We start from the raw sequence: 22607 nt of genomic DNA on the forward strand, positions 1-22607 counted from the left end.
TTTCACTGATTGCTGGTTCAGAGAGGGAGGAGGTTGTCTTCACAGCACAGCCAGTGGAGGAGCACTGAATGACAGACACAATTTCTGTTTTAAACTGTGCTTGTGCTTTATCCTAAAGTTGCAGTGCAATTCTGAGCGGCAATGGCAGCAAACATTGACATTTCGCAATCATAAACTCCTCAAATCCTGGGCAAGATTTTACTGTGGGGTAAAGTTATTGTCAACAATGTTTGGGGTAGAGTTTTGAAGTCCTCTCCTGTGGTGCAGTCTCTGGCTTGCTGTGAGTGTAGATCTACCCTTTTGATCTACCCTTATAGTAAGGCAGATATCTAGTCATGAGAAAATCTACCCAATGGTTTCTCCAGCACTTATTTTACTGATTTGAAGCTCTTGATAATAAAGATTGGTGGCCACTATTCGGGTGTCACACACTCATAGTTCGAGATGAATAACAGTGCAACCAGATCCACACCAATCCAAGGGCATCATTGACTGTTCTTTTCATGCAGAGAAAGTAAACTCTATACTTGTTCAACATCACGGTACTGGGTGTATAGTCACTTCTGTAATACTATCTGAGGGAGACATGTAAAATTATACTATGGTAGAGGTGTGTCACAGCAAGGATAATTAGGGTCAAAAGCAGCATATATTAGAAACCATTGAAGGAATTACAGACAGCAGCCAATGAAGTATAGGAATTGCTGATCTCCAGTAACTCCGCGTATTCTGAACAATATTTTAAAAGATCGAGGGACAAACCAACTAAGTTTAGTTTCTTGACACCTGGAGGCAGTCCACATCTGCTATATTGGCTGCTTGATGGAAGTTAATTTAATACCAAAGTTCTGTCCCTCCCTATTTTTCAGCATGATAACATGTTCTATGGTGAAAAAATGTGTAACTGTGTAAGAGCAAAGTTTAATGGAATTGACATCCCATTTCAAACACAGCAACATGTGAACAAGTGGCAGACCTTCCGTAAGAAGTCTAGTTAACATTTAATTTAGAGCTGCAGTGAAGTTAGTATTTTGTGCATTTCCTTTATAACAAACAAGAGTTTAAAAGATGGGTTAGAAACAAGTCAGTGGATGTGATTTTCCTGCCCCGCTACGCTATTTGACCAGCGGAGCGGAGCAGGAAATGGTAGCAGGATTCCAATAGAGGGAATCGCGTCGGCCTGTTTGTGATCTTTCCAGGCCATTACCTATGACGTGATCAGCCTTGCGCCACTCCCTGGTGCAAGGCTATTTAAATATTTATAATGTTATTTAATCTGTTCAGTGAGCCAAGGGCGCTCACGTGTGTTTCTCACCTCGCCGGTGAAGGTCCATACCCGCAGGGATCACAGATGCTCCCCAGCAATTGGGACCTGATGTGATGGCCTCGCTGGTGGGATCAGAGGTCATTGAGGCCCCCCAGGAGGTTGGGGGCAGGGGGAGCAGTGCCCCTTGGGCAGTGCCAGCCTGGCAGTGCCAGCCTGGCACCATGGCAGTGCCAGCTTGGCACACTGGCAGTGCCCACTAGGCACCAGGCAGTGCCAAGGGGGTGGGGCCTAAGAGGGCAGGGCCTCATGGGTGGGAGGGGCCAGACTGGGGTGGAGAGGTAGGAGGGGAGGGAAGGGGGGAACTCAGCATCGGGGGATGGGAGCAGATGTGGGGCCAGAGATCAGAGGCTGGGTTCCGGCCATCAGGAAGCTGGTGCCGGCCATCAGAGCTCAAGGTCGGCCATCAGAGGTCGAGGTCGGCCATCGGGAGGCCAGTCATTGGAGAGGGTGGTGTTTGGGAGACCGGTGATGTCCGGGGGCTACAGTGGGAGATTGGTACATGCTCAATGGCCCCCTGAGCAGTCTGCTGCCAGCCTCATGAGCAGGATTAGGCTCCGCACCCCCTATTGGCGTGAATCACCTGATGGCCTCTGTGTTGCACAGAGTGCCATAAATACATGAGCCCCAAAAAATGGGTGGGAAAACCACCCATTTTCCGCCCATTGGACACTTTACATTTTCTGAGGAAAATTGCACCTAGTATTTGTCAACTTGACTTAGTACTGAAGGAATGCTACATTGTTGGGTGTGCCATTATTTGGATGGGATATTAAACTGTCGCTCCATCAGCCAATTCGAAGGTATGAAAGAGATCCCAAGACATCACTCAAAGAAGAGTAGAGGAATTTTTTCCATTTTTCTGGCTACGGTTTATTTCTCATCCAACAGCACCAAAATCGATTGGTGCCTCATCTTATTTACTATTTGTGGGATGTACTGAGCATAAATTGGTTGCTACATTTGCATAACAACACAAGAATGATTACATTTAAAAATAATTGTAGGAGGTGCTAAATAAATGGAAGATCTTTAACAAGTACTAAAACAACTTATATTTATGGAGCACCTTTAATGTAATAAAATGTAGTAAGAGTTTTAACAACACCAGGTTAAAGTCCAACAGGTTTATTTGGTAGCAAATGCCATTAGCTTTCGGAGCGTTGCTCCTTCATCAGATATGAGTTCATCTGGGTGTCAAAGGTGACACTGAGATTGTGAACAGACTGGTTTAATCTCAAACTGGTGCCAGGTGGAATCGGTAGCTAAGGAACGGAGTTTGAAATGGGCACAGAAAACAATGGTTTCTGTCTTCCCAAATTTAATTGGAGGAAATTCCTGCTCATCCAGTACTGGATGTCAGATAAGCAGTCTGATAACTTAGAAAAAGTGAAGGAGTCAAGAGAGATGTGGTGAAGTGGAGTTGGGTATCATTGATGTGCATGTAAAAACTAACACTGTGCTTTTAGATGATGTCAGATGATGACTCTCACCAACTTTTACAGATGCGCCATAGAAAGCATTCTTTCTGGTTGTATCACACTTGGTATGGCTCCTGCTCTGCCCAAGACTGCAAGGAACTACAAAAGGTTGTGAATATAGCCCAATCCATCACGCAAACCAGCCTCCCATCCATTGACTCTCTGTCTACACTTCCCACTGCCTCGGCAAAGCAGCCAGCATAATTAAGGATCCCACGCACCCTATACATTCTCTCTTCCACCTTCTTCCATCGGGAAAAAGATACAAAAGTCTGAGGTCACGTACCAACCAACTCAAGAACAGCTTCTTCCCTGCTGCCATCAGACTTTTGAGTGGACCTACCTTGCATTAAGTTGAACTTTCTCTACACCCTAGCTATGACTTTAACACTACATTCTGCACTTTCTCCTTTCCTTCTCTATGAACGTTTGTCTGTATAGCGCGCAAGAAACAATACTTTTCACTGTATGTTAATACATGTGACAATAATAAAATCAAATCAAAATGTTGTCAACAGCAGCATGAAAATGAGAAAAAGGAAGCGGCCAAGGATAGATCCTTGGGGGACATCAGAGTTAGCAGTGCGGGAGCAGGAAAGGAAGCCATTGCAAGTGATTCTTCAGCTATGATTAGATAGATAAGAACAGAAGTAAGTGAGAGCAGTTCCACTGAGCAGGATGAGGATAAAGAGGCATTGAAGGAGGATGGTCAACTTTGTCAAAGGCTGCAGATAGATATTTAAGTACAGTTTAAAGCTATAATGACCTTAATGTAAAGGAAAATCGGTCAGAAGGATAAATGGATGTTCCATGCAATCCTGTCACTTTTCTGCTTGGCAAATTAGACTAAAATTACCCCTATAATGGTTAAGTTGCATTAGGCAGTAGTGAGTGTTAGTAAATTGGAAAATACCCTGAAACAAGTCAAAGCCAAATCCACTTCCAGAATAGAATGTCATCCATACCAAGGTAGAGAAAGCAGGCTGCCTGCACCCTCTCAGCAATAATTTGTTTGTGGCTCAGATAGATAAGTGAATAAGAAGAATAATAACAGGACAAAACAAGGTTCGCACACTAACAATGACTGAATTTCAGGGCAAGTGTTTTTTTTTAAATAAAAAAACTGTAATTTAGACAGCAAATCATGCAGTAAGAATAGAAATTCGCAGAATGTGAATGTAAGCCACTTGCCCTAACATGATAATTTCAGATATGATCTCACAGTTCTGCTTCCTTTACTAAGGATTTTATTATCTCTGGAACAAAATAACAACCGATGCTGCTATGAGAATTACAAATGCAATATTCAACCATATATAGAAAATAGAACATAGAAAAAATACAGCACCAACAGGCCCTTCGGCCCACAAGTTGTGCCGGTCATGTCCCTACCTACCTAGGCTTATATATAGGCCTACCGATAACCCTCAATCCTATTCAGTCCCATGTACTCATCCAGAAGTCTCTTAAAAGACCGTATCGAGTTTGCCTCCACCACCACTTACAGCAGCCGATTCCAATCACCCACCACCCTCTGAGTGAAAAACTTACCCCTGACATCTCCTCTGAGCCTACTCCCCAGCACCTTAAACCTGTGTCCTCTCGTAGCAGCCATTTCAGCCCTGGGAAAAAGCCTCCAAGAATCCACCCAATCTATACCTCTCAACATCTTGTACACCTCTATCAGGTCACCTCTTATTCTTCGTGTCTCCAAGGAGAAAAGACCGAGCTCCCTCAGCCTATCCTCATAAGGCATGCCAACCAATCCAGGCAACATCCTTATAAATCTTCTTTGCACCCTGTCAATCATTTCCACATCCCTCCTGTAATGAGGCGACCAGAACTGAGCACAGTACTCCAAGTGGGGTCTGACGAGGGTCTTATAAAGCTGCATCATTATCTCCCAACTCCTAAACTCAATCCCTCGATTGATGAAGGCCAGCACACCATACGCCTTCTTAACCACCTCCTCTACCTGTGAGGCCGATTTTAGAGTCCTATGGACCCGGACCCCAAGGTCCTTCTGATCCTCTACACTGCTAAGAGTCTTACCCTTGATATTATACTCCTTCATCCCATTTGACCTGCCAAAATGGACCACTACACATTTATCCGGGTTGAAGTCCATCTGCCACTTCTCTGCCCAGTCTTGCATCCTATCTATGTCACGCTGCAGCTTCTGACATCCCTCCAACCTATCCACAACATCACCAACCTTCGTGTCATCGGCAAACTTACCAACCCATCCCTCCACTTCCTCATCCAGGTCATTTATGAAAATGACAAACAGCAAGGGTCCCAGAACAGATCCCTGGGGCACTCCACTGGTGACCGACCTCCATTCAGAAAAAGACCCGTCTACAACCACTCTCTGCCTTCTGCAGGCAAGCCAGTTCTGAATCCACAAAGCAACAGCCCCTTGGATCCCATGCCCTCTCACTTTCTCGAGAAGTCTTGCATCGGGGACCTTATCGAATGCCTTGCTGAAGTCCATGTAAACCACATCTACCGCTTTTCCTTCGTCAATGTGTTTAGTCACATTTTCAAAGAACTCCACCAGGCTCGTAAGGCACGATTTGCCTTTGACAAAGCCGTGCTAACTACTTTTGAGCATACTAAACTTCTCTAAATGTTCATAAATCCTGTCCCTCAGGATCTTCTCCATCAACTTACCAACCACTGAGGTTAGACTCACCGGTCGGTAATTTCCTGGGCTATCCCTATTCCCTTTCTTGAATATAGACACCACATCCGCAATCCTCCAATCCTCCGGAACCTCTCCTGTCTCCATCGACGACGCATATATTAACAGCAGGAGGATTAATAAATCAGATGAGATGAGCTTCACAAGTTAAACAGCACAGAAGAGATTGGATCACCAGTCAGAAATGTTTATGAAGGTTGCATTTCACTAAGTTTTATCAGGACAGTTTTTGGGGGTGAATTAAGTTAAGAATTTATTAGTTACTGTCACATTTCATCAAACCATTTTTTTCCATTTACAAAAAAATACTTTTGTGGGATGCATTTTTTTACTCATTCATATACAAATGAAGAAACAGGGATCTCACTGGCAAGGCCAGCATTAATTGTCCAATCCTAATTATCCTTGAATCGCTGGAATCTATGTGATGCCAGGTACACCCATAGTGCTATTGGGAAGGAGCTCTAGGATTTTGACCCAGCAACATAGTTCCAAGTCAGAATGGTGTATGGCTTGGAGGGGAACATGCAGGAGGTGGTGTTCCTATGAACAAGTTCCTTTGTCCTTCTAGTTAGTAGAGATTATAAATTTGGAAGGTGTTGTTGAGAAATCAATCTGAAGTTACTGCATTAAGTAGAGAGTACACACTGTGGTCATGGTGCATTAATACTGAATGAAGTGACTGTTTAAGGTGGTTGATAGGGTGCCTGTCAAGTGAACTGCTTTATCTAAATTATGTCAAGGTTTTTGAAGGTTTTGGGGCAGCACGGTGGCACGGTGGTTAGCACTGCTACCTCACAGCGCCAGGGACCCGGGTTCAATTCCCGGTTTGGGTCACTGACTGTGTGGAATTTGCACAATCTCTCCATGTCTGCATGGGTTTCCTCCAGGTGCTCCAGTTTCCTCCCACAATCTAAAAGCATGGTGGTTAGGCGCATTGCCCCGAACAGGCGGTGGACTGTGGTGACTAGGGGAATTTCACAGTAACTTCATTGCAGTGTTAATGTAAGCCTAATAAACTAATAAATGACGAATAAATAAATAAATTTTGAATGTTTCTGAAGCTTGCACTCATCCAGGCAAGTGGAGATTATTCTATTACACTCCTGAATTGTACCTTGTCGATAGTGGAAAGGTTTTGGGGGAGTCAGGAAATGAGTTACTCACCACAGAATTCCCAACCTCTGATCTGCTCTTGTCCAATTAGGTTTCTGGCCAGGGGGTAACCCCAAGTAAGTTGATGTGAGGGATTCAGTGGTGGTAATGCTATTGAACATCAAGAGGAGATATTAAGCACTTCCTTGTTGGGGATGGGCATTGCCTGGCACTAGTATGGCATTAATGTCACCTCCCACTTAACTGTTCAAGCCTGAACGTTATTCAAGTCTTGCTGAATGCGGGCTTAAACAGCTTCATTATCTAAGGAGTTGCAAATACAACTGAACCATGTGCAATCAGTGAACTTCCCCATTTCAGCCCTTATGATGGAGGGAAGATCACTGATGAAGAAACTGAAGCTGGTCAGGCCTAGAAAACTACAATGAGGAATTCCTGCAACAATGCTCTCAAGCTGAAATGACAAGACACGAACAACGATAACTATCATTAATTTTTCTAGGTATGACTTTGCATTAGGAAACAAAGGGATGTTTTTGTGGCTTGAAGGCTGTTCCAGTGGTGTTTTTCAGGGCTCAGTACTATGTCCCTTTCTTTCCAGGGTTTATATCAATAAGCCAGACTTAGATATAAAGGACACGTTTAAGAATTTGGCAGATGATTCAAAATTTCAAGGTGTGGTTGATTGTGAGAAGGAAAGCTATAGAAACTAGAAGATTTCAATAGACTGGTCAGAGGGACAGAGAAGTGACAATTGAAATTCAATCTGTGGAAGTGTGAGGTGTAAAGCATTTGGGAGGAACAAACAAGGTAAGGAATTAGAGGAACAGAGAGACATTGGAGGGCATACCCACGGATGCCTGGAACAGGAAGGTAGTTACAAAGAAACACCAAATCCTTTCCTTTATTAACAGAGGCATAAAATCTAACAGGAGGGAGGTTATGCTAGAAATATACAAAAATTAGTTTGGCTATAGCTAGAGTGCTTTGTGCAGTTCTGGTCTTTGCATTACCAGGAAGACAATCGCATTTGAGAGGGCGCAAAGGTGAGTTCAAAGATGTTGCCAGGAATAGAGAATTTTTGCTAAGAGGAAAGATTGAATGTTTTTTTCTGGAACAAAAGAGGTTGCAGGGTATTTAATTAAGGTGTACAAGGTTATGAGGGGCTCTTGTTGATGAACATTGAAGATTCAGTTAATGGAATTTAAACTTTACTGTTGTTGTGGAATGCTTGTCTCTGGATCATTAACCCAGGCCTCTGCGTTCCTCACCCAGTGAAATAGCCACAATGTTATCATTCTCTTATAATGAGATCTAAGGCTTAGTTGTAACACTGTACAGAATTAGGATTCAAGAAACAAGCAAACAAATTCAGTGAGGAAAAATATAGGTATCAACCATGCACCAGTAGCAATCCTCTCGGTTCTGAGTCAGAAGGTTGGTCATTTAAGTCTCGCTCACACACCATGAGAACAAACTTAGGCTTACACTCCCGTGGATTCTGATGGAGTTTCGGAAGTGTTGTCTTGAGGGTGAGATGTTAAAATGAGATATAGTTTAAAGATAAGGGGTTTCCCATTTAAGGAGGAGATAAGTAGAAATTTTATTCCCCGGAGAGCCTTTGGTTTTTGGAATTTCCTCCCACGAAAAGCAGTGGAGGCCGGGTGTTGGAATATATTTAAGGCTGAGTTACAGACTTTTGATTGACAAGGGAGTCGAAGGTTGGGAAGATGGGCATGAAAGAGGTATTAACGCCAAAATTAGATCACCAGTGAGTGTATTGAATATCAGATGATGCCCAATGGGCCAATGGCCTACTCCTGCTCCTATTTCGTCTGATCTTAGACTCCATCTGCCCTCTCAGGTGAACATAAAAGATTCAATGGTGATGCTTCAAAGAAGAGGGGAGTTTTCAGCACTACCTTCAACCTTTATCCTTCATCATTAAAACAGATTATCTGGTTATTATCTCATTGTTGTTTATTGGACTTTGCTGTGCACAAATTGGTTGCTGCATTTCTGACTCTACAATGTTGTCTGCACCTCAAAAGTACTTCTTCACTGTAAAATGCTTTGGGATATTTTGCGTTTGTGAAAGGTGCTACAGAAATGCAAGTTATTTAGCTTAAATATTTATGTGCATCATCTAATAGATCAGACGGATCTCAGTGCGTTTTCCTGAGAAACCCACAAGGTGCTGGAAAATCATTGCACACCTGAGTGTTCAAAGTATATTCCAGACTACAGTCAAAACTGTGATTTACCTGGGCAGTATTTTAAGGGGGAAGGATACCTATTTGTTGTGTACTTTGTTCAAAAATATACTACCATTTTATCTTGAAAAAAAAATTTCTTAAAATATTTCTTAATCTGCAGAGACCCAGCAGATTGTATCTTGCTGCTTGTCAATGAGAGATATCACAGAAGAGCAAATAACCCCACGACAATCACAAGACCTTGGGAACATATGCTACCATTTTGATTCACTGCATCCGCAATTGGTAAAATGCTTTTTCAATGCCGAGATCAGTTCAAAGTTATGATTTCCTTTATGTTCAATGGAGCTGCTACCAATCAAATGACATGGTAGTGAAGAAACGCAGCCTGTCAATCCTTGCTGGGAGGTTAAGATTTGACCTTTTTTCGCATAAACCTTTTCTATCTTGGACATCTGAGGTTTGGTTTTCATCATGGAGGAAGGAATTGGGAATCAGAGCCAGCCAGTGAGACTTTCATTCAGCAGCAGGCCCAAGGTGAAGGTGAGCCAAAGACAAGGCAGCCAAATTAAAAGGCCCACGTCTGTTCAAAGAGAGATTGCTCCAGTTCTGCACAGCAGTGTGGAGCTCCATATTCCTCACCATCCATAAGTCCCTTATTCCCCCTTCCTCCCCCATACCTGTAACACTTTTATCCATTTGTCCTCTCAATTCTTTTACCCCCATCCCCACAAAACCTCCCCCCTCAACCACATTACCCCTTCACCACCCCTTACCCTTTCAACCTGCGAATCCCCTCCCCCCAAATGTCAACAGCCCTAACCCATTTACCCAGTGTCTACTGTAGGCAGAGCTCACAAGTCCTACAATAACATTTGGAAGTCTTTGAAAAGCTCATAAATCTGTTAAATAAATAAGATCACATTTCTGTAGATAGCCTTTCAAATAACTCTTCTGAACAGAATCCATTTGTGGCTTTAAAGGGAGGCAGCAATTCAAGCATGCAGTCTCCTGATTGACTGTATAAACAAACCCTACTGAACAAATTCATTAGAGCCTTTGAAAATAACCAAAAGGCTCATACATCTGTCAAAGCTTTGAAACGGCCAAACATATGACTGAGGTTAAATTTACAGGGTTAGTGAAAGATCAGAGATCTGTCACAGCTTTGAAATAGCCAAACATGTGGCTGAGCTGGGCTTAAAGGAATAATGAAAACAATGGGATGTTTCACACATTCAATTCTGGATTACAAAATTGGTTAGCCTTTTAATGTTGCACAAAGGAGAATAACACTTTATTTTATTCATTCATGGGGTGTGGGTGTCACCGGATGGGCCAGCATTTATTGCCGAACCCTAATTCCCCTTGAACTGAGTGACTTGCTACACCATTTCAGAGACAACCACATTGCTATGGACCTGAAGCCACAGGTAGGCCATACCAGGTAAGGACAACAGACTTCCTTCCCTCGAGAGCATTAGGAAACTAGATAGGTTTTTAAGACATCAGCAATGGTTTCATAGTCATTGTCAGGTTTTATTATTCCAGATTTTTTTATTGAATTCAAATTTCACTATCTGTCGAACCCAGGTCCTCAGAGCATTACCCTTCGTCTCTGGATTACAAGTCCAGTGACAATACCACTACACCACTGCTTCCCCCAAATTATCCAATAGTTAATCTACTTTCATGTATCTGAAGACTTTTCCACTTTTATAATACTGCCCTATTTTCTTGAACAACAACCTGGCAACCATATTATTTAACGGCCACTTAACTTTCCAAATCACAGCAAATGGAGGGTGGCAAATGTTGTGCCTTTGTTTAAAAAGGGCTGCAGGGAAAAGCCTGGGAACTACAGGCCAGTGAGCCTCATATCTATGGTGGGTAAGTTTTTGGAAGGTATTTTGAGAGACAAGATCTACAGGCATTTAGAGATGTAAGGACTGATTAGGGACAGTCAGCATGGCTTTGAGAGTGGAAAATCATGTCTCACAAATTTGATTGAGTTTTTTGAAGGGGTAACCAAGAAGGTAGATGAGGGCAGTGCAGTTGATATTGTCTACATGGACTTTAGCAAAGCCTTTGACTAGGTACTGCATGGTAGGTTGTTGCATAAGGTTAAATCTCACGGGATCCAGGGTGAGGTAGCTAAATGGATACAAAATTGGCTTGATGACAGAAGCCAGAGGGTGGTTGTAGAAGGTTGTTTTTCAAACTGGAGGGCTGTGACCAGTGGTGTGCCTCAGGGATCAGTGCTGGGTCCACCGTTATTTGTCATTTATATTAATGATTTGGATGAAAATATAGGAGGCATGGTTAGTAAGTTTGCAGATGACACCAAGATTGGTGGCATAGTGGACAGTGAAGAAAGTTATCTCGGATTGCAATGGGATCTTGATCAATTGGGCCAATGGGCTGATGAATGGCAGATGGAGTTTAATTTAGATAAATGCGAGGTGATGCATTTTGGTAGATTGAACCAGGGCAGGACTTACTCATTTAATGGTAGGGCTTTGGAGAGAGTTACAGAGCAAAGAGATCTAGGGGTACAGGTTCATAGCTCCTTGAAAATGGAGTCAAAGGTGGATAGAGTGGTGAAGAAGGCATTCGGCATGCTTGGTTTCATTGGTTAGAACATTGAATACAGGAGTTGGGACGTCTTGTTGAAGTTGTACAAGACATTGGTAAGGCCACACTTGGAATACTGTGTACAGTTCTGGTCACCCTATTATAGAAAGTGTATTATTAAACTAGAAAGAGTGCAGAAAAGATTTACTAGGATGCTACCGGGACTTGATGGATTGAGTTATAAGAAGAGGCTGGATAGACTGGGACTTTTTTCTCTTGAGTGTAGAAGGCTGAGGGGTGATTTTATAGAGGTCTATAAAATAATGAGGGGCATAGATCAGCTAGATAGTCAATATCTTTTCCCAAAGGTAGGGGAGTCTAAAACTAGAGGGCATAGGTTTAAGGTGAGAGGGGAGAGATACAAAAGTGTCCAGGGGGGCAATTGTTTCACACAGAGGTTGGTGAATGGCTGGAACAAGCAGCCAGAGGTAGTAGTAGAGGTGGGTACAATTTTGTCTTTTAAAAAGCATTTAGACAGTTACATGGCTAAGATGGGTATAGAGGGATATGGGCCAAATGCGGGCAATTGGGACTAGCTTAGGGGTTAAAAAAAAGAAGGGTGGCATGGACAGGTTGGGCCGAAGGGCCTGTTTCCATGCTGTAAACCTCTATGATTCTATGACAGCCCTGCCATCATTCACTTTAGTTAAAAACATATTCAGCCAATGCAGCATTTGAAGGAGACAGTGTTGTAATAATAATGTCACTGAACGCGTAACTCAGAGATCCATGTAATGCTCTGCGGACATGGGGTCAAATCTCACTGTGACAGCTGGTGGAATTTGAATTCAATTAATAAGAATGGAATTAAAAACTAATCTCAGTTTTAATGACCACGAAATTATTATTGAATGTTATTAAAAAATCTGGTTCACAAATGTATTTTAGGGAAGGAAATCTTTTTTTATTCTTTCACAAGATGTTGGCATCGCTGGTTAGGCCAGGATTTATTGCATCCATCCAATTGTCTTCCTGCACCTCCAGGATTTATTGCCCATTCCTAATTGCCTTTAAGAAGGTGATGGTAAGTTGCTTTCTGGAACCATTGCAGTACACCTGGTGTAGATCTTTACCCAGTCTAGCATATATGTGACTCTAGACCCACAGCAATTTGGTTGACTCTTAACTGCCATCTGAAATGGCCTATTAAGCCACTTAATTCAGGGACAATTAGGAATGGACAATACAAGAACACAAGAATAGAAGCAGGAGTGGCCACCAGGCCCTTCAAGCCTGCCCCACCAATCAATATGATCATGGCTGATCTATGCCGGCCTCAGCTCCTTTTCTGTGCCATCCCCCCATAGCCCTCTATTCCTTGTTCTATCAAATATTTATCCACCTCCACTTTAAATACTTCTAATGATCCAGCCTCCACTACCTTTTGGAGCAGAGAATTCCAGAGATTCGCCACCCTCTGCAAGAAGAAATTTCTACGCACCTCAGTTTTAAATCTTGTAGCTATGTCCCCTTGTTCGAGGCTCTCCCACTAGTGAAAACATCTCACCATCCACCCTGTCAAACGTCCTCAGGATTTTATATGTTTGAATAAGGTCACCCCTCACTCTTCTAAACTCCATAGAGTATAGACCCAGGAATATAGACCCGGACTATTCAGTCTCCCTTGATAGGACAACCCTCTCATCCCAGGAATTAGTCTGATGGATCTCCTTTGGACTGCCTCCAATGTTATTATATCCTTTTTAAGGTAGGGGACCACAGCTGTATGCAGTTTTCCAGGTGAGACCTCACCAACACCCTGTACAGTTGCAACAAAACCTCCATATTTTTAAACTCCAACCCCTTTGCAATAAAGGCTAAAATGCTATTTGCCTTCCTAACTACTTATTGAACCTGCTTGCTAGCTTTTTGTGATTCATGCACTAGAAACACTTAGGTCCCTCTATACTTCGCTCATTTGCAGTCTCTCCATTTAGATAATAATCTGCTTTTTGATTCCTCCTACCAAACTGCATAACCTTACACTTCCCCACATTGAACTCCATTTGCCAGATTTCCGCCCAGTCACCTAAACTATCTATATCCCGTTGCAAAATCACAATATCCTCATCACAACTTGCCCTTCCACCTATTTTTGTATCAACAGCAGATTTGGAAACCTTACATTCTGTACATTCCTCCAGATCATTAATGTAAATAGTGAACAATTGCTGGTCAAGAACTGATCCCTGTGGTCCTTCACTAGTTACATCTTTCCACTCTGAAATAGACCCATTTATTCCAACTCTGTTATCTACATGACAGCCAATTTTCAATCCATGCTAACACACTACCTCCAATTCCATGGGCTTATACTTTATGCACCAGCCTCTTATGTGGCACCTAATCAATTGCTTTTTGGGAATCTAAATACACTACAGCTACATGTTTCCTTCTATCTATTCTCTCTGTTACATCCTCAAAGAATTTGAGCAAATTTATCAAACATGATTTGCTTTTCATAAAACCATGTTGACTTGGTTTGATTATATTCAGCTTTCCTATATGCTGACCTTGCCAGTGACGCCCACATCACATGAAAGAATAAAGAAAAAACTTTTCATAATGATATGTGAAGTAGGCAAAACACTTTGTACTGACCATCCATATAGAACATAGAACATAGAAAGCCACAGCACAAACAGGCCCTTCGGCCCACAAGTTGCGCTGATCATATCCCTACCTCTAGGCCTATCTATAGCCCTCAATCCCATTAAATCCCATGTACTCATCCAGAAGTCTCTTAAAAGACCCCAACGAGTTTGCCTCCACCACCACCGACGTCAGCCGATTCCACTCACCCACCACCCTCTGAGTGAAAAACTTACCCCTGACATCTCCTCTGTACCTACCCCCCAGCACCTTAAACCTGTGTCCTCTCGTAGCAACCATTTCAGCCCTTGGAAATAGCCTCTGAGAGTCTACCCTATCCAGACCTCTCAACATCTTGTAAACCTCTATCAGGTCACCTCTCATCCTTCGTCTCTCCAGGTTCCTACCTCCCAGTTCATAACACTTCCACAATGATGCCTCAATTTTGACACAACAGCACGTGGTCTCCCAACCCGGCCCTTTCTTGTGCTGATGAAAATTGCTGGTGCTCGAAATGGCGGCAGGAATCCTGGATCCTGACCCTGGCCACAATTTTTTAAAGCCCGCCGACTCATTTCTGCCCTGCATTGGGCTGGGAAAATTCGATCCCCCAGTGTTAATAATTAGCAGTTGTATGCAGAGTAAAGCTAATGTTGTATTTCACCAACAATACGCCTAAGCCTCAATGGCAAAATGCCCTTTTGCAGTACCAGAACGACTTATTTCCATTTTCCATACCTGTGCCTTCTCTAAGTCCAATGGACAATTTAGTGAGATGACCAATTTAAGACTCCAGTTTTCTGCTGTAGACTCAGTAGAAACTGAATTGAGGCTACCCAACCTCATTTCATTTTGGCTTCTTGTAGACAAAAGACAGAGAAGACTGTCAGCAAAGAGAACACTTATTTGCTAATTTATGAGCAACAATCCTGTCCAGTTCTAACTTATCTCAGATTCACCATTTTATTCTTAGTAAATGGGCAGCCTCCATTTTAAACCATAGCTAGTTAAAACAATTATACAGCCCACCAAAACACTGTATTGTAATCTTTAATATAACAACAAAAATGCAGTAAATACTCAGCAGGTCAGGCAGCATTTGTGAAGAGAAACAGAGTTAACATTTGAGGTTGAGATGACCTTTCTTGAATGTTCTGTTCCAACAGGCGTGTCCTGCTGAAAAATCATCCCGATCAAAAACGTTAAAGCTGTTTCTTTGCAGATGCTCTCTGACCTGCTGAGCATTACCAGCTTGCTTTTGATGTTATTTCAGAGTTCCAGCATCCACAGAATTTTTGCTTTTCTATAATCAATTTAGAAATATTTTAATATCATTCCAATATAAACTGAAAGAGCAATAGTATAATTCACCTAGGGTTTCCTTCCCTTTTGGTGCTCTGTATGATGCAACCACTTGAAGAAGTGGTTCTGAAATGTAGCCTGAAACTGCTGGGTTTTTGTTAAATCCACCTTCATTTCATTGTGAGGTGTATCACAACAGCAGATCTGCACACAATTCTCTGCAGGTCAGAACTGCACTCTTGTCACTTTCTCTGCTGAAATCAGTAATTGAGCTTCAGATTAATATGATCTTGATATGATAGCTTGATAAATATCCCAGACAATCCATCTATCATTGGCCCAATAGGAGAAATCTATGGGAAAAGTCACTTTGTTGGTCATTATTATCTATTATCATGGAACCAATATGGCTGGCAGGCAGGCAGGAAATAAAAGCATGGTTCCAGCAGGAAGTGCACATCTTTGATTATACAGATATTATTTAAATATAATCTTGTGGTTCTTGCAGAACCCTTGTTCAATTTTGATACACCTTAGGGCTTCTCATTCAGGTTAACTTCTGGATATTTTTCAGTGTGTGTTATCACCATGGAAGGTTAACCTGTGTATAACCTAACAATCTTTTTCTTTTCAGTTCTGACGAAGGCTTGAAACGTTGGCTCTATTCTCTCTCCACAGATGCTGTCAGACCTGTTGAGATTTTCCAGTTTGTTCAGTTTTGTTTCAGATTCCAGCATCTGTGGCATTTTGCCTTTACCTTTTTCTCGTGTTGCACTTGGTCACTTCATGAATAATTTGGCTTCAGCTATGGATGTACTGGTCAGACTGTCTTTTGAACTAGAGGATGAAAGGGAGCAACAAGGATGACCAAGAGAGTAGGAGCAGCTGTTAACAGGATGGTGGATGAAGAGGTGGACGATTCACAGGAGGCCATGCTCACTCCAGATATTCAAGGAGCATGTCACCTACTTTAACTTGACTGAGGAGCAACATTTAAGGTTCCTTCATTTCACCAAGGAAGCTGTCATCAACCTACTGCAGCCACAACCCGATCTGAGTGCTATAGTGAGTGTATAGTGAGTGAGCAAAGGTGCTTGCTGGGTGCCACAGTCTGTTCTCCAACAGATTACTAAGATTGCTGAGGGAATGGCCGTGCTACCATGGAGCACAATCCTGCTGATTTTTCTCAAAGTATTCATTCTCTGGCCCCTTGCTGTTGCCTGTTAGCTAAACAGCCCAGACTGCTGCCACTAATGCTGAGAGCAGCTGGCAGCCAGACCTCCTCGGCCCAGAGCTACTCAATGTTGTCCTGCGAGGCCATAAGCAGTCTTCCACACTCAAACTCAGTGGCCTTCTACCAGTCATGCTTCAGGGCAAATTGTGCTTTACTTGCTTGACTTTGTTGATGAGATAACAGAGAGGGTTGGTGATGGTAATGCTGTTGACTTGGTGTGCATGGACTTCCAAAAAGAAATTTGATAAAGTGCTGCACAACAGACTTGTGAGCAATGTTGAGGCTCATGGAATAAAAGAGACAGTAGCAACATGGGTATGAAATTGGATGAGTGACAAGAAACAAAGGCTGAAATTTTCCAGCCATTTGCTTTGTTCACCACAGAGCCTCCACCATGTCATTTGGTGCTGAATGCGAACCCCTGCACACATCCAGTGTTTCATCCCTGATGAGTGTGAGAATGGTTGTGCAATGTTTCTCTCGCACTGAAGAATCTATAGGCACTCTGCTACAGTCAACCACCCCCCAAACCCCGGAAGCACTTCCCACATTCCCTTTCATTGAAAGGATATCCCTCCCCATCCTCCATTGACCCCCCCCATCCATTCATCAAGGTTAGAGCATTTTAATAGTGCTACATTGTACCCGTGTACCAGAGTCCAAGGGGCTATCGAAATGCTGAGGGTCTGTCCACCTCGAGTGGAAGCTGAAACTGTAAAGCTGAGTACTTACCCCAAAGGGGATTGCAGTATCATGTACTCTTCTTAACCTGTTTATGAAGCCCACCATGTGCCCGTTCATTGACAGGGAACATTCAATTCTCTGTTAGGCAAGAATCAGACATATCGTTGAGGATGAGAGAAGCATCGTTCCGTCCTCACAGCAAGTCATCATCATTCTCTGGCAGAGTCCAGCCAATGGCTTCAGCCCCCTGCCCATGAAGACGTACAACGCTGGTGCCACATTTTTCATTTTACCTGACACCCACAGGGGCTGGGGGGGTGGTGTGGGAGGAATGACACAACACAGCCTACATCCGCTCATCCCCAAAATGAAATGTTATGAGATACGTCCTGCTTGGGGGTCAATTCTGGCCTTCGCCATAGCCCTGCCTTCCTCCTCCTATTCTTCCTCAGCTTCATCCTGCCCACTTCCCTCCTCAACATCCATCTCACCTGAGGAGATGTGACACTCACCCATCTCCTCCTCTTCCAGGTGGTCGCCCCTTTGCAGCGCTAAGTTGTGGACTACGCAGCACACCACAATATGCGGAAGACTCTCTCGGGTCTATATTGTAGGGCACCCTTTGACCGGTCCAGGCACTGGAGCTTCATTTCCTGCAGTCCAATAACCTGTTCCACCAGCATGCGCATTGAAGCTTCATTGTATTGAGTCTCCGCTGGGGTTTGTGACCTCCGCATTGGCGTCAATAGCCACTTTCTGAGTGGATACCCCTTGTCCCCAAGGAGTCATCACTCCAGCCACTGCTCTCCCTTAAAGACAGCTGGTATTTGCAAGCGATCCAATATATAACTGTCATGGGTGATCCCCGGGAAGCGGGCCCACACCTGCATGATGTGCATTGTGTGATTGCAGATGAGTTGGATGTTGAGGGAGTGGAATCCCTTGTGGTTCGTGAATGGAGCCATTGCCGCCATGATGACCTAATCAATGATGCCTTGCACCTGCGGCTTCCCTGCTATGAGGGTGAAGCCCATGGGCCTGGCGTCCTGGCCCGCCTGATCCTGGTCCAGGTTTATAAACATCTCTGTTCTTGCAGACAGGGCATCTGTGACCTCCCTGATACATTTGTGAGTGACAGACTGGGTGATGCCATAGATGCCTCCTCCACGACCCTGAAAGGAGCCGCTGGTGAAAATGTTTAGTGCGGTTATGACTTTAAAGGCCACAGGCATGGGTTGTCCTCCAGTTCCATGGGGTGTCAGTTCATGCAGTATGTGGCATCCCGTGGCACAGGCGCAGCCTTCTCTGGTACTGAGGCTCAGACATCCGATGTTACGAGCACCTTCACCGAAAGGTTCTGGACAGAGACTGACTCAGAGTTTGATCCTGTGCTCCTGCTCCCTGGACAGCTGCAGGCCCCTGGTCCTGGGCATGTGCAGCATCATGTCTTTGTCCCTGCTGCTAATCAATCGAGATTAGCAGAAAGAACAACTCCACAGACTCCATTATTCTCCTGAATCATGCGCTGGAAGAGTGACAACACCACGGTGAGTTATGTGGAGTCCTACCACAGTCCTGACGTTCATCCTTCCATGCCTCTGTGACTTCCAGCCAAATGACATTCATACATTGAGTTAATATCTGCTTTCCCTACCAACATTCTCTCTGACACAACAGCCACATGCCCACATTATCTCCCTTGTAAACCATCAGGGTGAATAACATTGTGCCTCCATTTTCTCATGGCATCTGATCTGCCCCATTCCTTCGCATCCCCCCAATATGGCAAGAGTGACTCCCATCCCGCTGCTCCAAGCTGCACTTATCTGGATCCCTAGCGTGCTCCCTGGTGCCCCTTGAGTGTTGGACAGGCTGAGGAGGAATAGCTGCTTCAGAGCTAACCTTCGTTACCCCCCTCGGAGGTGAAGGCACCAGGTTCATGCATGTGTCGAGCTGTTGTAAATGGCGCTGGCATGACAACAAGCTGGCGCTTGCTGAATATTCGGTGTGGGCTCAATATCCGGAGTGAGTGTTCGATAATGAGAAGCTAGTGTATTAAAATGAGGTTCCCAATGTTCTGCAGCGTGTTCAACATCACTCCACCAACGGGAATTGCAAAACGCCATCTTGCCAGCGAGAATCATGTTTTTCAAAGCTCTTCACATTTTGAGCGTGTGCCATCATTCTTCCGTACAGAGTCTGGGCTCAATTTTCCGCCCATAGACTTTTTTTAATCCAAGCACAATCTTGAAACCAACTACTTTTTTTTTGAAAATCTAGTTACTCATTCAATAACTATATCTTTACCCACTGTCCAGGACACGTTCTTTAATAAAATAGTTCATTCTGTAAATAATGAAGTAGCTTTTAACTTTTAACGAACTTTGAAAACAAGGAATCAACGTTAATGAGACGATATAGACATCTGAACATTGGATCTATCCTTAATTTATTTCACATCCTTATGAACAGCTTCCCTGGCTTAAAATTCCCTGAACTTTGCTGAAAATAAGTCAATGTATATAATTCTGATTTTAGATGCTAATATGTCTATATATTGAGTGATAGTAATTATTCTCTAAATCTCTACTAGCAATTATTTTAGACTTTTCTGATCCTACCAATGGACGGTGGACAAGGGCATCCAGCATTTGGTGATCATAATACCCAGAGTCTGATTATTTGTCTAAATCAAACTGAAATGTTTCTGAAGCAGGTGAAATTAGTAACATTATAAACTTGTTCTAAAAGTCAGCAATTAGTGTTCAGTTTCCAATGAACTCTGACATACTGTGGACACTTTAGACTTAGTTCAGCCCAAAGGTAGTCCCAGTGGCAGAGACAGTCATCAAGAATTAAACAGTTGCAAATCGGTCTCCCATGCACTTGATGAAAGAACTGTTCAATTGTATTGAGTCAAACATTTAATAAATGAGGCGAGAACTTAATTGTATATTTATGCATCCTCTCATCACTATTTTCACAAGTTAGACCCATCTTTTCTCTACACAAACAAAACTCTAACCCACCTTTTCAAAGCTCATTCAACACTCACTGACCATGGCAAACTATCCTCTAGTTATGATAGCTGAGCAGGCCATATATTCTAGGCTTCAAATAACATTGCGACCCAATAGCTGGACTAAATTAGGTTTTCAATTCAATCTATCCACAGTAATTGCTTAAAGTTTTTGCCTCCACAATCGACTATGGCAAACCTATGATCTCAACTTGCTCCTGGAGGTTTACCTACAGAGCAGGTCTGAGACTTTCTGTAAAATGGAAGACGTACTTCAGGGAGGCTAATCGAACATCCTACAGGACGCCCGGCGGTAGGGCTTGTGGCTGGTGCATTTGAAAAATCACAGCTGCATTACTCTTTCTATCACTTGTCCTGAGTTAAGTCACAGTCACTGCAACAGTTTAAATTCCAGACTGTAGTGCTGTGCAGTACTGCACCTTTCCACTTTCTCATCTGAACTCTCACATCATATTGGCCTGAAGTAAATCAAACCACCCCATGGAATTCACAAACGATGCCTAGGAATAATATATGCTATGAGAGCGACAAAGCTGTAACATTTAAACTTCAAATAAAAGTCAAATATGGCCAGGGTCTGCGCGTAGTTTGAGATCAGTCGAGGGCTTTGTGGAATGATGTCTTTATAATCGCTTCTATCCTTTAGTCTTAATTGCACTTTGGTGAATCCAACTCATCATCAACACTGCAATTGGAAATTGCTGACGATTAGTTTTTTTTTTAAACCGTCCTCTCTGTCACATACCATCCATTATTTAAAGGGATGCAATAAGAATGGAACAAAAGCATCAGAGATTCTTGTAATTCCCCCATTTGGGCAGCACAGAGCATATAATAACAACGCCTCAAAGGCAGCAGAAATATTGCGCAGACAGGAGGGCGTGTAGAGATATCTGTTGTGTTTGGTTGCTACAACAGGTAACGTGTGTGTGTATGCACACTATGAACTGGCCCTTCGCAACTCATACGAATCTTTGCTCAGATTATTGATGGACCAGCGTGAAGTGTAGCGCATAGATCACATTCAGGTGTTATGTTCTAGAGCTTTTGATTTTAGTCCGGAAAGGTAAATATTGCAATGGGTTTGCTCTCAGCAAGAGAAGCTGTTGTTGGGCTGGATGATTTGTGTGCCATGGTGATGGTACATTGTCACCAGCACCCTTCAATTCACCAGCACTCATTCGCGCGTCTCTGAAGGGCAAAACCAATGGAGCGGAAAAACAAATGCAATATCATACTTCGCTTCTTAACGTATTTTAATAACCATGGTTACTTATCGACAAGATAAATACAGCGGCAGTTATTGAGAAAGGAAATCCTTTACGTCAGAAAATGATGAATTCGAAAGTTTCTGTATATGTTAACTAACTGCCGACCACAAGGCTATTTTAACATTTACAATTGGCCGGATGAATTTAAAAAACAGGTTTTGCTGCAAAGCCTATTGAGGCGGCCGATGTGTCGTTGGGTAACTGGGTAACACGGCTAAATTCTCGGAATCTCTAACAACAATCCGATGGAATAAGGTTAAAGAAATGTACCTGCGACCTTGCTCACAGGTGACAGTTTCGGTGGCCGCTCTAGGGTTGGAGAGGAGTCGCTCACAGTTCGGGGTACCGATTATAAAACAAGTAAGAAGCAAACAGTAATGTTGCACTTATTGCTCTGCCAACAAAGCACGGCTGCAAAGGAGGAAGTGAATCCAAATCTCAGTGAATAAGGAAGCGTCAGTTATATTCTAAAAGTGTTCTTCAGAAACATTGACATTGTTTTATTAAGTTCAGACAACATTAGATGCATTGAATATGTGTAAAAGAAAGTGTGGAAAATCCCCACCTCCCCCAATAAAAAAAATTTACATAAAGTTTTGAACATGGTTATTTATGTAAAACACCTTACCATCTGGAAAGGGCAGTTCGAGCAACGAAACGAACTGGAGTTATAAAGTCGATGGGGAAAGAATTGAAACCAGAACCCAATGCTATGAAGGTTGTTTTTTTTTAAAAGCGCTGTTGCTACGGGCTGCAGATGTGTACAGGATAAAACATTGCACTTCCCCAAAAAAGTGGCTTTCTGAACTTCAGTAACCTTTTCCCATCGGGCAATGACGTGTAGAGATCGAAACAAGAAACAAAAGACACAATGTAAACGATTCCATTTCTATATAATGTGGCAGCGTTAGCAGGAGAGGCTGGTCACACTTACACAGCATGACTGACCCGGCCCCCTCCCGCCAGCCTCAGCCTTAGCCTGGCCTTGTCCAAGTGCAAGTTCTTAGCA

General features: G+C 43.1%; 1 protein-coding gene across 1 annotated transcript in view; it reads right to left on the reverse strand.

The window, feature by feature from the left end:
• Positions 1 to 21976, reverse strand: part of rbm47 (RNA binding motif protein 47) — a 207739-nt gene extending 185763 nt beyond the window's left edge. Inside the window, exon 1 of the mRNA XM_078216446.1 lies at positions 21869 to 21976. The gene's annotated coding sequence lies outside the window, so the exon portion shown is untranslated. The remainder of the gene's footprint in view (positions 1 to 21868) is intronic.
• Between the last annotated feature and the right edge of the window lie 631 nt (positions 21977 to 22607).

Source organism: Mustelus asterias, chromosome 1, assembly GCF_964213995.1.
Source record: "Mustelus asterias chromosome 1, sMusAst1.hap1.1, whole genome shotgun sequence".
Lineage (NCBI taxonomy): Eukaryota > Metazoa > Chordata > Chondrichthyes > Carcharhiniformes > Triakidae > Mustelus > Mustelus asterias.